The following is a 15,678-nucleotide window of genomic DNA, read 5'->3' on the forward strand; positions in this document are numbered from 1 at the left end:
GTCCCTCCTCCCTCTTTGGGCCTCCGTGTAACAACCCGGGTTTTTAGCTATAGTCTTATTCATGCTATTGACTTGATCACACTGGCTGAGAGCGGTGTTGATTGAGCCACGATGCTGGCTAGGACTTATAAATATGTTGATTGTTGTTCTATTATGGATCTTAAATCATTTTTTTGATCGTTTCCTTGTTATTTATTTATTAAGTCATATCCATATGCATTATTGATTTATTGTTTGTTAGACTAAACCTTGTGAGGAGTGGGATCATTTAGTTTTGGTCAAATTATAGTGTAGATTAGTCGTCACGAAGTGAGGTACACATGTGCACAGTAGAAATCACACAATTCTTTATTTACAATTTACAGGTCTGCATATATACATGCATATAATTGTGCACTAGAAATCTTATACACTAGAAAAATCTTATACAGTATGCATCTCATATATTGTTGATATAGTATAATATCATAAACTGAACCATCTCAGTCGAAGATTCAATTAATTATTTATTCAGAAAAACTCTTGAGTTCTAGGGCAATTACAAATCAGTCCCTAATCTCAAAGCAACCTTCAATATTAGAGACTCTGAGGGACTCAAGTGCAAAAGTACCTAATTATATCAGACTTTATCTAAATAAAAAAAATTAGTGAAACCCTACAATACTCCAACGATCAAGCACTGCATAGGAGTCAAAGCTAGGAGCAGCCATCTAGCCCAAGTAGGTGAGTCACTTAGCTTTCACTAAAAATTCCCACATATATTAACTCAGCTATCTGTGAACCAGCCTCGGTTTGGTCGTGCAGATCAGCATAGGCAGCAAGCAGTGGCAGTAGTAGTACCAACAGCAAGAGCACAGCCATGTCGCAGCAGCCTCAGCCGCAACAGCAGTAGCAGCAAGCAGTTCGTATGCAAAACCACCTCAAAAGAGAGAAATAGCAGAGCAGTAGCTAGTAATCCGGCACCACAGTTACACCAAATCTCAATAGCAGCAGCCATAGAAAAACAACCAGGGTGAGAGAGTAGAAGGAAAAGAAAGGGGATGCATGTGTTTCAAGTAGAGCAAGGGGTTTCAATTTAAAGAGGAGAAACAAGTAGCAGATCCAGAAGGGCAGCAGTAAACAAGAGGAGGAGCAACACCCTGACCAATTTCAGAAGAAGCTGTAGAACCAGAGGAGAGTCACACGGTCATTAGTCTTCCACAGCCACAGTAGGACCATCAAATAAGGTAATCTGGAAAAAGAATTAGAATAAGAGGGAAATCACATCATGGCATGATTCTTGGTTGATGCATATAATAGTATGTTTAGGAGTTGTGTGCATGCACTTAGTCATATCCATTAAACCTGAAAAATGAACCTAAGGAGATGGCAGCTATGTTGATCTGTGCATATACTAGTATGTGTAGGCCTTGGGTGTTGCATTTGCATCCATTAGAAGCTGAACCAGAACATATCAGATTCAGTAAAATATTCATATTAATTGTTTGATCTTCAGAACAGTTTGTGTAACTAAAATTTTACTATAGATAAACAGGTGCTCAGGTGATAAATCAAGAAACAGTAGAATGTATATAAACATATCATCAGTCTTATACCTTTATCAAATTTAGTAACTGCAGATGTTTATCCATAGTACAAATATTGATATTCTTGACATATAGATAAAATCAGATTTTAGATTTAGCCATGGACTTGGAAATTAGTATCTGGACCCTAGCACAGATTTAATTTATCATGAAGCATAAGGACTATAACAACTCTGTCAATTAGGCTAGTTCAATTGTAGATAAATCATCATTCAATTAGTAAACAGTAGTATATATTTTAGATTGTATAGAATCACCATATAATTGGATTTTGGGTGAAACATTCATTTAGTATATAATACCAAGTTCAGGAAGCACTGGTATTTCAGATTAAAATATAGAAGATCATGTAGCAGCAGGTTTTAGTAAAAAGAATAGAACTGAGGAATTAAGGATACCGAACAGAAAACCATAGGTTCTTACAGAAAATAATCTAGAGAAGAGGTTAGAGCATAGCATCTGAATCAAGTGGATATGTATATAATTAGTTGACCAATAGTTTAATCCATGTCCTCATCAACCACTGTAATTAAATAATTTATAAATTTGGTTATTAATCACACAAGTATATAGAGATGAAAATCTGGACAGTAGTAATATCAAGGATAAACAATGCATGAGTTTACTAATTCTATGGGATTTATATGTGTAATATGTGCATATGTATATCTTCATTTTTTTTCAGTTTAAGTGCAAAATTAGTAGTGGCTTATGAATTATCAGGAAGCAGTAATATCCATAGGGACTTGATCATGTTAGTGTTTTAACAATTTCAGTGTTTCAGTTAATTCTACATGCAAGCATACTTATAAGGACAAAATCATGTTAGTGTGCTTTTAATTTCAGTCCTGCATTTTTAGAAGATATATTCATGTGAGCATTCATCTATCATGGGCATACAGGCATCATCCAATCTAGCAAATGAATTGATCTAGAACCCTAGAACTAGTAATTACAATCCATAGCATAGAGTCATCAAGTTGATCATTAGGATTAGTCTCCAAGTATCATCAGTGTATCACAACCATAATAAATCATAAGGGAAAGAACACCTTACTAGTACAACACACTAGAGATCAGGAAAAAGGAGATAGAAGAGAGGAATCGAAGTGGTAGCAGCGGTAGGGGCCTGGGAACTTCCCCTGAATCCTTACCTCGCCGGAGTTTTGCCGGCGGCTGCATCTAGGATTGAGGAGGTTGGAAGTTAGGTTTAGCTTAGGGGCAGAGAAGCATGGAGCCAAGAAACCGATTCGCGGCTGCGGGACATCTGCTTGAGGGGTCGTCGGAGTGGGGCGTGGTAGCCGGCGCTAGGGAGAGCGGCGGCGTCGCCGGCGCTACCTAGGAAGCGGCGGCACTGGGAGAGGAATTTTTTTCATTTTTAGATTTTTTTTTAAAATATTTATAGAAATAATCTATCGGCCAAAAAAAATTGCAAAAATAGACCCTGCCGCCCACCTCTGGGGCGGCAAGCTGACGTGGCAAACGGGGGAGGGACGGGCGGTGACGGAGGGAGGGTTTTTTGCAGTAAAGCCCTTGCCGCCCTCTGTTGGGGCAGCAAGGGGCCCGAATGCAAAAAAGCTAGTCGGGGCCGGCCATTTTGCAGGCGGCCCATTGCTGCCCTCTGGCCGGGCGACAGGCCTCGTTGCCTATAAAAGGCCTGCCGCCCAGCCCCCAGCCCTCATTCCTCCCCCCTCAAATCCAGTGAAAAAAAACAAGAAGAAAGGGGAGGAGAAGAGAAGAAGGGGCGAAGCCCTGCCGTATTCAGACGCCGATTTCAGGTAATATTCATAAATCCTATATGTGACTATTGAGTTAAATAGTGTGTATTTTTGAAAACTTTGTTTGAATAAATGCATTATATTTTTAGGGTTTTAGTTGTACTAATCTAGAAGTGCGTATTGTAGATATCGGTAACTATGTAGATCTGCTAGTTTGGAATCAATACTTTACCGTTGCATTGGCATACACAAGAAGATATTACGTTGTAGATGTTTATTGCATGAAAGAGTAATATGATCTAGTTATTTCGTTGACAGATATGTCAAACAAACAAATATTCCAAGTTTACCATGGCCTAGGAAACGTCCGTTACGGGCCAACTGGTGTAGATCTGTCAGATTTTATTGTATTAGAAAGGGGAATTGATAGACCGGCTGAGAGGAGTGTACCTTCTATAAAAGGATGGTTAATGAGGGGCTTGAGAGTTGATCCATAGACAAGTGACATAACAATCAATGTTATAGTAAGTCGGGCAACTGAGGGTTTTTATTGGGAACTAATGCCAGTTCAAAACTCTCGAGTGTAGAGATGGTATGTGGAAAACGCATTGCAACGCGGGTGGCCTCTAGCTATGGTTCCGTTTGTTCACCCGAAGGATCCAGGTGTGCAGATGAACATGGATGATGGCGAGGGACCAAGTGTTGAAGTAAATGAGACTTTTGTGGAGGAGGTCAACGCACGAGAGGACGGGGGCGTAGTAGCTCCAGTGGGCATTCAACCAGGTGGAGTGGCCGACGAGGGGGAGACTGTCGGTGCCATTGTGGATGAAATGGAGAGGGAGGATTCTGACAACGAGCGTGTAGAGGAAGGTGATTCGTCAGATGATGAGACGGATATTAATCCAGCAGGCAGAATGGGCTAGTGAGGATTTTTCTGGGCTGGTCGTCTCTGAAGAGGATAGTGTGAGATGGGAGTACAAAGAAAATGAGGTTATTCAGGGAGCGAATTATAGTAGAGCAGAAGATATGAAGGAGGCGATAAACATTTTGCAATGTCACTTCATAGAGAGTTTTGGGTTGCCAAGTCCAACCGGTCGCAATATGAAGTTCGGTGTGTTAAGGAAAAAGATGGTTGTCCCTAGAGAGTGCACGCGTATAAGGGGAAATGGAAGGATTATTGGACAGTGTCAGTCGTACCAAGCATACATGTTTTCTACCTGGTGTTCAGAAATACCACAGGAACATTACATGTGCATTTGTTGCATCTGAGGTGTATCTGCATGTCATCGATAATCTCACATATGAACCAAGGTCAATAATCCGACACATCGAAGAGACATACAAGTATACTATTAGCTATGCCAAGGCCTGGAGGGCCAAACAGAAAATTCCCCTACGAAGCCTCGTATGACAATTTGCCACGCCTGCTTAGTGTTATCGAGGAAAGAAACCCTAGGAGCTCTTACGAAGTGAAGAAATTCCCCTCAATTGAACATCCTAGCAAGAGTGCTGCAAAGGGCGTTCTTAGCTCTACATGCATGCAAGATGGCATTCGTGAACTGTCGTCCTGTTCTCTGCATTGATGGGACATTCTTGACAGGAAAGTATCGGGGCCAGATACTAACAGCAATAGGGGTAGATGGGAACAATCAGGTATTGCCCTTGGCATTTGATTTTGTTGAGAGTGAGAATACCGACAGCTGGTACTGGTTCCTGAAATTGGTTAAAACAAAAGTTGTTGGTATGAGGCCAAATGTGTGCCTGATACATGATAGGCACGTTGGCATTCTGCGAGCGATAGAAGAGTTGTAGTTTGGGAGTATGGAACGAGGATACCCTGGTGAGTGGGAAGATGTACAGAGTAGGTGGTGCATGCGTCATATGGGAGCTAATTTCTTCAAGCAATTCAAGAACAAGGAGCTCATGAACATGTTTAAGAGGCTATGCAACCAGAACCAGGAGAAAAAATTCAATGAGCTTTGGAAGAGATTAGATAAGTTGATAGCCAAATGCAGTGATCAGCGTGCAGCGGCTCCATCGACCGTCGATGCTGACCCTCCTCTAGCTCTTGGACCTCTCCCAACGGATAGTCCAACATTGGTTAGAAGAACTGGATTGGAGATTCGGAAATTTTCTCAGTGGATTCTGCATGAACCAAAAGAGAAATGGGCCAAGGCGTATGACACAGGTGGTGCTAGATATGGAATAATGACAACAAATTTGGCAGAAGTTTACAACTGGGTGATGTGCGGTGTCCATGGACTGCCACTAGTTGGCATAGTGGAGTTCATTTTACATGGGACATGCAGGTATTTTAGGGATCGGTTCCAGGCAGTTCTTCCCTCTATGCCGAACAACAGCATTTTGTTTGGAACTTTCATGCAGAAAAAGCTAGAGGAGTTGCGTAAAAAGGCCATGAAACATCGAGCTCTAGTGCCAGGTACCCAACAGCACAAGTTTGAGATACTATGTCAAGATAAGGCAGGCAGGGGTATCTACCGCAAGAGAGTGAAGCAGGAGTGTGTACTCAAAGACGACGGCACATGTCATTGCTCTTGTGCAAAGCCGAAGCTGCTCCACAGGCCATGCACCCATGTCATTGCTGCCGCAGCGGAGTGTGGCATACCAGATGCAGTATATGTGTCACAGTACTTCAGTAAGCAAGCAATATATCATACATGGAGCGGCGAGATTTATGGGTTCGGCATAGCTGGGGAGTTCTCAGAGACTAACGATGAAGTACTCAATATTCCTGACCCATCGAAGCCCTGAGGCAAGGCTGGAAGGAGGAAGACTCGTCGCATCTGCAACGATATGGACGAGTCGGAGGCTGGCAGGGTGAAGCGTTGCAGCAAATGCGATGAACGTGGGCACACCTACAAGCATTGTCCTAAAGACAAGGAGAAACCAAGTGCGGTGGAGGCAGGACTATCAGGATCAGCAGCAGATGGAGCTCGCCCTACGGGTGAAGGCACTACCTCCACTTGACCACGTCCTAGGCGTCGTCGTGCCACGTCTGGCTACGTGGTGTAGTTCTTATGTTCTATGTTGGCATGTGGCTTTGCTTGTAATTTGTTTCGAACTTATCGATGTGTTTATGTTTCATCGTGTAATGTCAGACTTCGGCATATCATGTCTTTAGGTCTCGTGATGTAACGTCAGACTAAGGCGCCTAGTGTCTTTAGGTATGCTAATGTAATGTCGGACTTCGACACGTAATGTTATGTTATGTTATGTTATATTATCGAACTCTACATATATGTTAAATTGTACGTCATCATTATGTACCCTTAGTAACGTTTGCTATATTTAAATAGCCTGTACTCTTGTTGTACATAATTATTCTCTTGATTTTATTACTATTTCATAATTTTACAAGTTATCTTTTGTTTGACATTACTACTTTTTGAATTGTTCTAACACGAAATACTATATTTTTCAGAGATGGCACGTCAGGATACACCTCAGTTGTTGGACTCGGCGATAGATCACCGACACCGGTCTCACCTTACTGCGGTGCAGGGGGCTCAGCTTGGGACGTTCCGGGTACGGACGTGCGGTGAGCTACTTACGGTTCACGACTCCTTTGTCGAGAGGTACGAACAGTGTATTATTATAAATTAGTTGCGCTGTAATAATTTTTATAATGACATATTAATTTGTTATTGCAGGCTGCGTGTTGCCGGTTTCCTACCGATGTGTCGGCTGGTGGAGGCTGCCGCCGGCGACACGGACCTGGCCAGATGATGGACTGTGGACCGGTCCCTCCTAGCAGCTTTGGTCGACCGATGGAGGCCAGAGACGCACACTTTTCACTTGCCGTGCGGTGAGGTAGCCCCTACCTTACAGGACGTATCGTACGTGCTGGGGCTACCGCTCGCGGGAGACGCTGTTGGGCCAGTGACCACGGGTGTGGACTGGCAGGACGATCTGACGGACTGGTTGTTGAGGACTGGTTGCTCGCAACCGAGGAGGTCGTGGACCACGAGGGAGAGCCACACACTGAGGAGGCGTACCAGGCCTACCTACGCTTGTACCAGCCATGCACCTGTACTAGGGTCACCTTCGCTACCTTGGAGCAGCAGCCCCACGTTGCGAGCACTAGAGACCTCTACGCCAGGCACCGCGACCAGGACTTCGCTCGTGTTGTGAGTACCCTGCATCGCACCATTCCTTTATGTTTTCATGTCTTTCTCTTCGTCAAATTTTACGAATATGTACGAACAAATTAACCATGCAGGTCGACGACATCAATCGGGTCGTCGTTGACGGTTCAATGACGATCCAACGTTTAGGCGCGGGGATTCCGGTACCCGTAGAGGAGCACCTGACGACATACACGCGGATGGTGGAGTTGATGCGCTCGATTCTCCGAGTGCTCACCTGTCGTGCAGATGACGTTGCTCGGGCAAACGCAGCTGTACAGCGGCCACCCGTACCGACTGGTCCCCGTCCAGCTGCGCATGTTCCTAGGCCGACTCCCCTTCCACACGGAGGTAAGTATTTTTAAGGATTTTTCTGTACATGCCTCGTACATATATGTGAGCCGTTTCACTTGCCGATTGCTTCAGGGTTTCGTGCACCATTCAGCACCCCGCCTTCCTCGGCTAGGCCTTCTGTTGTGCCTCCCACAGGTACTTAAAAAAACAACATTACTTCGACAATCAATTTACATGCATTTTATGTCTTAGCTTACAAGGGTCCCATTGTCGATGTGTAGGTTTCGCCTAGTTCGCTATGACGCAGGCCGCCCACTTCTCCCAGGCTGCAGGGTCAGCGTCTCAGGCAGCTGCGTCGATCTCGCTCTCAGCGCAGTTCTGGCAGTACACCGGGACTTCGTCACAGGCAGCCGGCACGTCGAGTCAGGGTCCACCACTAGACCATGCTGGGACCTCGTCGGACCGCTTGGTGCCTTCCACCTTGCTCTTCGACATCACTGACTTTGACTTCGCTTCAGGCTCGACAGAGGACGTCATCGGCCCCTCATAGCTGGGAGGCGCACCGCCGGTGCAGACACAGGACCAGGCGCAGTCCACTCCGCCGCCAGACACTCGTGCTACCCGTGCTGTGCCACCGGATCGTTTCACCTACTCCCAGGACCACGTGCGAGCACAGGCCTGGAGGACCAAGCGTGGTCGCGGCACGGGGCAGGGCCAGTAGAGCAGTCTTCTCTTTGTTTATTTGCTTCACTTTCCAGTACTATATGCTTGTGTAATGACTACGTTGTTGTTATATGTGCACGATACCTTTCGGCGCATGCACGATACCTTTCGGTGCATGCACGACTACTTTCTGCCGCACCGATGCAGCCTCCTTTATTCGCGTGCGATACGAGTATTTGCCCGCCATTTGCCGCATACGACCAATGTAACTTTTGGCGCCGATCAGGCATGTAACTTTCGGCGCCAATCAGGCGTACCCACCATGCCCCGCCACGTTCACATGTCAGGGATATCACTCAATTTTTTGCGTCTATATAAGTCGCCTTAACGAGTGAGGCCTCACAATCTTTCAGAACTCAGTCACATTCAGTACTCTCTTCCCCACTTGCTTCATTACAAATCCTACCGGCTTTCATCAATGGCTAGACGCCGGGGTGTTGAGGATCCGAACTGGCATAGCGATCCTTGTGTATACCTACTACCACCTTGGTGCCAGCGTCCTCTCTGCCTATGCGGTGATCGATGCGAACTAATGGCTTCGAGAAATCCTGATATTCGAGGAAGGCGCTTTTTTAGGTGCCCTAACTATGACCGTGAGGTATTTTATTATCTGCATATGCTTATTCATTCCGTATGGGCAATCGCTTTATTCTTCGTAACACTACTCTATTCGGCAGACCCGCACTACGGCTTGCGCATACATCGAGTGGGTCAATACAGAAAATCCCGTTCTTGACCTAACCACTTGTTTACAAGAAGGTCGCTGGTATTTCGCATCCGAAAGTACTGAGCAATACTTACAAAGAAAAGCGGCTTATGAACGACAATGTCATGAACAACAGAGCGACTGACGGGTGCTAACTACGGCACTCCCTCCATGGGAAGCCCGTCCAAGATGCAGGTGTGGTGATCGTTGTCAGGTTCTTCGTTCCATAAAGCCTACAACATTGGGTCGAAGGTTCTTTGTTTGTCAAAATATTCTTGACGACGATTTAATGGGAAGAATATTTTGATTACATGAATCCTTATTTTCTCACAACATTTACTAACTTTGCTCGCTTTACATCTATTCTTTCCTCCCAAGAACCACCAAGGAGATGTCAATACAGAGAATGGATAGACACCAGAAGGGTTCTAACTCCACCTAGCCGTGTTGTGTAGCTTGAATTCCCAGAGCAATACAGGGTTACTAAAGCGCGTTTTGAGAGAGGAGAGGGATCCTCACTGTGGATCCCCGTTTTTATAACAGGAATCAATCGTGTAAACAGTACCATTTCCCTGGATCAATTAGTCTGGTACACACGAATTCATAGCTGAAATACCAAGTGCACATACACGAGTGTCTAGTACGAATTATTACATCATAAGCCCGCAGGCATAGTCTTAAATCATCGGACCGAGCGGTCCGGAATACATTCCAAAAACAGAAGTAGGTAAGGCAGCGGAGTTAAGGCAGCGGCACGCCATTGCCACAGGCAACGACCGTAACTAAGACCTACTGGGCACCATCGTCTTCATCACCCTCCTGGTAGTAAGCGTTGGGATCCTCCGAAGCTTCATCTCCGACCTCTGATTAAGTTTGTATATTGCAAGGGTGAGTACCAACCGTACTCAGCAAGCCACCACAGCAACAATCCATATGACAGGGGTATTCAAAGGATGGCTATGGTTCTTTTGCGCAAAGCATGTTTTGTAATTCTTTTCACAAGCCTAAGACCTAGCATAGACTGATCAAATTTTAGTACCAGTGTTCATATTAAACAATGACGGTTCTGTCCACCATCCATTGTGATCCCAAGGATAGCTTCCCGCCATTAAGTCATCATGGTTTTCTGAGGACGTCCACATTCCCGCCTCTCAGGAAGTGGCTCCATCAGTATAGAAATCATCATGCAATATCCCATCCCACACAAGTTAAGAATTTAGAGTCTAGCCAAGTGTAATACATGTCCCACTGCTCAATAACCGCGAGCACGGCTATTCGAATAGAATTGGTTTACTCACACTGCAGTGGATGTACACTTTACCTGCACTCCGCGACTGCCCAACATATGAGCCTCGTCCCAACAGATGAGACGCGTCATGGCAAAGCTTTTCGATAACCTCGCATTGGCAGTACCCGCTCCATGAACTTTACATCCTTATGCACTCTAGGTGTACACGGTTTCTAGCAGTGAGAGGAGTTCTAGCGTACCCGGGAAGGAAAGACTCACACATGCATTAAGTTATAATTACGTTTAAATTTTCTCATGGCAGTCCTACCGAGGGCGACACCACTGTAGACACCCGCCTCGCGGTTCTACCAATGACTGCTCAACCGTAGAGCCCCTGCCTCACACATCAAGAAACCACTATGCATGGATACTGCCTCCACTCAGCTATCTATTCCACTAGGTCTATACCCATACGAGAAGTGCGGTTGTATGGGGGTCGTTTCATGCTTAACTTCCTGGCTCGGTCCTTAATTGACCGGGAACGGTACTAGCCTTTTCCGGATACCACCCAAATCCTCCGTCCGCCCCAGTCGAAAACAGTTATTTAATTTTATTTCTCCTTTCACAAATCATGTCATCAACATCATGGCAATGTGGCGCTCATGTCTCCACATGCCGCATCTCAATTACCTTCCCAAAGGTAATTGCCCAAGCATATAGCTTTTGATAAATATGAGTATGCATAAATCTAGAGTAGCATTTCTAAGCATTTGTCATAGTTGACTAGGGACTTATACGTAAATCATGGTTACAAGGATTTAAGGGTAAACAATAATCAAGGCATGGCATAATCACAAGTAGGATGTTTATCATTGCATGCAATTTTATTTGTAAACAAAATAATTTTGCAAATGGGATCAACATGTTCAAGGAATAGTGATGACTTGCCTTGCTCAAAGTCTTGCGGGTCTTGGCCTTCACTTGGATCCGCAACTCCCTCGGGCTCTAAAATTACGTGCAAAGAAACGATTTGAATTCGGTTAGAATTCAAATAAAGATCCAAGTAAATCCAAGAAGATATCGAGCGCGGAAGTTGGTTTCTTATATTATCTATTTTTTTCGTGAAATAGAGCTAATCCAATCTTAATTCATCCATCCTAAACTATTTCGTGGTATAAGTATTTTATTAGCACAAGTTTTTAATTTAATTAGCCCGAGTATTACATCCATTTAATAGGTTAGAGATTTCCATCGCGGGCTAAATATCGGACAAAATCCTAGAATTATCTTATAATATTATACGATTTAATTTAGTCTATGACTAAATGATTAAATATAATACACGGCTAAAATCCATAGTAATTAAATCCGAATTTCTACCGTGAATCGTTGACTTATAGAGATTACCAGAATTAATCTATAATAATCTATAAGAATTCATATAATTGTTTAGTTATTAATTACATCTAAATTACTACCAATTTTAATCTAATCCGATCAAGAAATATATTCCTATAATTAACCCGGAATTTCGATCGAAATACTATTACACTATAGGAATTTCCAAAATAATTTATGATTAACCCCGACCATTTTTATTTGCTAAATCCTCCTAATCTCTCCCCTAATTTCTCTTCTATTTTCTCCTTTTGTTCTTTTCTATTTTCCTCTCTTTCTCTTCCTCTCTTTTCTTTTCTTTTTCCTTCTCTTTCTCTCTTTTCTTCTTTCTTCTTCCTTCTCTTTCTCTCCCTCCCGGTTTCTCTCCTTCTTTCTTTCTTCTTTCTCTCCCTCGGCTTCTCCCTTCCTCTATCTCTCTCTCGGCTCTCTCTCTCCCTACCCGAGGCGGCGGCGGCGACAGCGCGCACGGAGGGGGGAGGGCGGCGGCTTACTGACGGCGGCGGCGGCGACGGCGGCGCAAGGCGGCGACGCACGGCGCGGCGGCTTCGAAGGCGGCGGCGCGGCGGCAGGACGACGGTGGCGTGAGGAGAAGGGGGAGAGGAAGAGGAGGAGGGAATGGAGTGGGGTGGAGAAGGGGGAAGGGGCCAGGGTTTTTATAGGGGAGAGGGGGAAGAAGGAGAGGGGGAGGGGCGGCGGCTTAATGGTGACGAGACGACGGCGACGCGCGGGCGGCGACGCGATGGTGGCGCGGGGCTCGGAGCGGTGATGCGACGGGCGGTGGTGCGGGGCTCGGGGCGGCGCGGGGCTCGGCACGCGGTGAGGGCGACGGGCGACGCGACGGCGACGGTGGAGCGTCGACGGGACGGCGATGCGGCGACAGGACGGCGCGGCGCGGCACGGAGCTCGGCGAGCGGCGATGGCGGCAGGGCGGCGCGGGGCTCAAGGGCGACGGCGACGGCGCGGGCTCGAGGCGCGGGCGATGGCGCGCAGTGTGGCAGCGGCGATGGGATGGCGACGGCGGCTCGGGGCGCGAGGCGCGGCGACACGACGGCGACGGCGACAGCGGCGATGGGATGGGCGCATGGCGGCAGGCGACGATGGAGACGGCGCGCGGCGGCTCGGGGCGCGAGGCGGCCAACCGAGACGGGTGACGGCGCGTGGTGACGGTGGCGACAGAGAGGGGGAAAGAGGAGCTAGACTAGGCCCACATCAAGCACCTTGAATAGTGACTTTTTCCTATTTTTCCCATTTTAGTCTATTCCCTATATAAATTCGATTCTATAATTCCTAATTTTTGCATATATGAATTTTACTCAATATGTGTGTTATTCCAACCAATGGATTCACCCTAGATTAATATTACTCATATTTTATTTATATAATTTATTTTAATTTTTAATTAGAGTTAATTCTCATTCCATCGTACTTAGATTTAATTAATACAAATATGATCGCGATAATATTTTATTCATTTCTATCTCCACCTCAAACTTTATTTTAAATTATATTTCAGTTATTTATTTTGCTCATTTAATTTTAGGTTTTATTCCTAATTAATTATTCTTTATTCGCGATCAACAAACTCTGAAATCAAAATCCAATGCAATAGGCAAATAAAATCGGCATGATGCAATTTATTTAAAAAGTTTTTGAAGGCCCATATTTTTAGAGTTTAGATTTTTGTCGGTCGAATTTTTTAGGGTGTTACACTCACGTAGGGGTTAGCTATTATCGGACAACTTGGCATATTGAAATTTCTACTGTCATGCTTCCTTGTCCCATTACTACATCGTCGTTGTGTTCAACTATTGCACTACCTCCCTCCTAGTTCGAATCTAATATCATCTATGTAACCGCAATAGAAATAGTTGTATCATGTTCAAATTGTACTACTATTTCTTCATGTTACATAATTCTCCTTGTTTAAGTCCATATAATGTTTCTACGACCGAGACTGCGATAGGCCTATATTAATTATCCGAGTACTAATACGTCGAATAAGTTACAAAATAATACCTTACTTAACATATGAAATTTCGAAACAACCAACTTCAATACATTTTTATAACAATATTAACAAGTTTTACCAATAAATACTTCTTTATCTATTATTAACATCACATAGAAAAATCGTTTGGACGTACTTTTGGCCCAAATGCAAAAAGTACGAGTGCAACCTCTTTATGGGCGGCAAAAATTTGCAATTAGCCCCTTGCCGCCCTCTGTATGGGCGGCAAGGGGGTAATTGCAATTTTGGCCGACGGCGGCAGACGGCGCGGTCGACCCGCCGTCTGCCACGTCAGCTTGCCGCCCACCACTGGGGCGGCAGGGTCTATTTTTGCAATTTTTTTTGCCGATAGATTATTTCTGTAAATATTAAAAAAAAACTAAAAATGAAAAAAATTCCTGGGAGAGCGTTAGGGAGAGAAGGGGAGAACGAGAAAAAGAGAGAAGAGGAAGAAGGTGGTCTATGTGGGCTTTTCTGTTGGGCTTTGGCATGTGGGCTGTATATAGGAGTACTATTGAATTGAATATAAATGTAAAACTTCTTTCAATAAAAATAATTACTCTCTTAAAAATAAAAGTGTAATGATGTTTGTGTCGACGGTGGGGTACGCTGATACAAGAATCCACGTAGTACGACATCAAGGAAACAAGAGACAAATATTATACTGGTTCAGGCCCTTAACAGGTAATAGCCCTAATCCAGTTGATATGGGATTATATGGAAAGAACCACAGATTACAAAGGGAATAGTAGAACTCGATGGTACCAACGAGATCGTAGTCGAGTTGATTCGACTAGATCACCCGGCGAATTGGCTCCTGTCGTCTCCGGCTTCGTAGGCTGTGGTCATTGTGTAGGCTATGAGATTCGATGCCTTAGGTCCCCTGGGGGGTCCCTTTTATATCGCAGGTTAGGTGGTCTCCAAGTAGGACTCAGAAACATCGGACCCTGCACGATATAGTAACGACCCAGTCCTATATGGGTAGGAACCTTTCCATTGGTGGACTTCGCGATGGATTTCCTTAGCGTATTCAGAGAACATCCGTATGTGTACCGATATACCGTATTGCCGTATAACATACATCCAAGGGTAGAGGGTATACCTTATCCGTAACCCTGATAGTAGCCCCCAACTTCTACTTAAATGAACTCGTGTAACCGATTGCGACTTCTGATGTCGGAGTTGTTGTCGTTCTCGACTGGTCGATCTCGGTGTGGGGACCGTAGAGACAAAGACTGATCGACAACACCATGCGAAGCCCAATGGTTATGAGTGAATTTAAATTGAAGTCCAAGAAACCGCCTCGCGCAACGGACCCAGAAATTTCCGGCGGCTATCTCTCTCCTTTCCTTGGAATTCGCACCGTCGGTAGTGCGCCCATTTAAGGGAGTTTTGGGAATCCATTTTGGAGTCCGGCTGTTGCGAGAAACTTTCAAGCCTTCAAGAGCTCTTCGTCTTCTCCGCTTCCGCACAAACCCTAGCTTGCTCATCTCGGCCCCTTCTCCGGTGATCTTCGACAGGAATGGACCTCGACAAGTCCACTTCTACCAGCGCATCGCTGAAGAAGGAATGGACCTCGACAAGTCCACTTCTACCAGCGCATCGCTGAAGAAGTTGCAGGAGGAAGGCGCTCTCCCCGGTCGCGGGACCATGGAGAGGGAACCAGGAGGTACTGAACCTGAACCTGTCCTGGGCCGCATGGTTGCGGTCGAGGACTTCATTCTCTATGGTTTTCTTCCTCCTCCCTCCGAGTTTCTTCTTTTGGTCTTGAATTTCTACGGTCTCTCTCTACTCCATTTGAACCCCAATTCTATCGCCTTCCTCAGTATCTTTTCTCATCTTTGTGAGGCCTACATTGGGGTAGAGCCGTTT

The 15,678-nt window shown here is 45.2% G+C and overlaps 2 long non-coding RNA genes across 3 annotated transcripts; one reads left to right on the forward strand and one right to left on the reverse strand.

The window, feature by feature from the left end:
* Positions 1-488: 488 nt before the first annotated feature.
* LOC107279416 (uncharacterized) lies at positions 489-2,960 on the reverse strand. Of its 2 annotated transcripts, XR_010737331.1 has the most exons (3): positions 2,741-2,960; positions 2,010-2,109; positions 489-1,231 (listed from the first exon to the last, which is right to left on the reverse strand). It is a non-coding gene; the product is annotated as an uncharacterized lncRNA (long non-coding RNA). The 2 variants fall into 2 exon arrangements; XR_010737330.1 differs by lacking the exon at positions 2,010-2,109.
* An 8-nt stretch (positions 2,961-2,968) lies between these two features.
* LOC136353861 (uncharacterized) lies at positions 2,969-8,603 on the forward strand. The gene is made up of 6 exons (XR_010737329.1): positions 2,969-3,364; positions 6,747-6,900; positions 6,976-7,452; positions 7,545-7,800; positions 7,876-7,938; positions 8,025-8,603. It is a non-coding gene; the product is annotated as an uncharacterized lncRNA (long non-coding RNA).
* Positions 8,604-15,678: the final 7,075 nt, after the last annotated feature.

Source organism: Oryza sativa, chromosome 11 (genome assembly GCF_034140825.1).
Source record: "Oryza sativa Japonica Group chromosome 11, ASM3414082v1".
Taxonomy (NCBI): Eukaryota; Viridiplantae; Streptophyta; class Magnoliopsida; order Poales; family Poaceae; genus Oryza; species Oryza sativa.